Raw genomic sequence first — 1,325 nt, forward strand, 5'->3', positions numbered from 1 at the left:
TGTCCTCACCCCATGCCTCATCGGAGCCTTGATGCTATCGACAACGTCCGACGAAGAGCTGTTATCTTTGCAGTTTTTGTCTAGTGGATAACGTGCCACTCCACGCGCAAAAAAACCTTTCCCAAGATGGATCGGACCTCGTCCGACCATATTACTCTTGGCATGCAGTAACTGCTTCAAATTGTGAGCAGTGCTCAGTGGATTCCGTGCCACTCCATGTGCATCACGGCGGCCTCGTCCTCGATGCCTCGGACCACGTCCGACAATGCCATTTTTGACAGGCAGCAACTGCTTCGATACTTGAGCAGCGCTCAGTAGGTTACGTGCCACGCCACGTTCAGCCCGCGAGCCACGCTCGGGACTCCTGTCCAGAACATCTTTGGTGTTTGACAGCTCCAATACTCCGTTATCCAGCACATTGACCGCCCCAGTCCAGTGCCTGCGCCAATAGCGCTTCCGCTTCCTGGCAGAGGTGAGTTCATGACTCATCAAAGCTCCACCAGGAGATGTACGCGTAGCGCCCAAGGTCTCCGACCTCCAATCAATCCATGGCTCACGGTGTTCCAACCACGCCATACCAAGGATAAGGTTATACCTTGCATTCAAGTCTAAGACTAGACATAATTCTACGCTATTAAAGTCAACGAACTTGACACTGAGGTCCACAGAGACCCTCGGCACAGTGACAAAAGTCCTCGTCGTTAAGCGAACAGTGACGGTGTCACTCAACCGCGCTTCCTGCGCCTCACATACACAAACTTCCTTCGATTGTGAGCGTCGAGCATAATTGCCCCACACCCCGGAAAAGATAAGGATTTTCAATGGCTTCTCAAAGCCCTTCAGGGTCGATTTGACGACAAGCAAGCCCGGCTTGCAAATACGTTTCGTGTGTAGAATAACGGAGCTCTTCGGGGATGGGCCCTAGTGCCCACTACCTCTTTGAGGCACAACAGAACTCAGCAATTCCCTAGAGTGGCGCCTCGCGCCTACTAGGGTTTGTCGTTTCCCCGCGACAATCCAGACTGTTAGAAGCGGAACGTCAGTTTACGAACTTGCAAAGCCAAAGGTGACGGGTGTCTCCACAAACAAATCACAGTCAGGTGTTTAATCCTTGCTCAGCAGTTCGGAGCTTTCCCTCCTTCTTTTAACCATAGCTGAGATCCATTGGATCAGGCCCGCTGGACCAGCTCTGATGGTGTTCATTCCATCCAAGTCGTGTTGATTTGAAGTTGAAGTCGGCATTTAATTGCTGCTACATTTACTGCTTCTTCAAAAGAAGATGGGTGCACACGGAAGACTTTCCTTCTGACCTCGCCAGTGCGGAG

Source organism: Plasmopara halstedii (assembly GCF_900000015.1).
Source record: "Plasmopara halstedii genome assembly, contig: Scaffold_474, whole genome shotgun sequence".
Lineage (NCBI taxonomy): Eukaryota > Oomycota > Peronosporomycetes > Peronosporales > Peronosporaceae > Plasmopara > Plasmopara halstedii.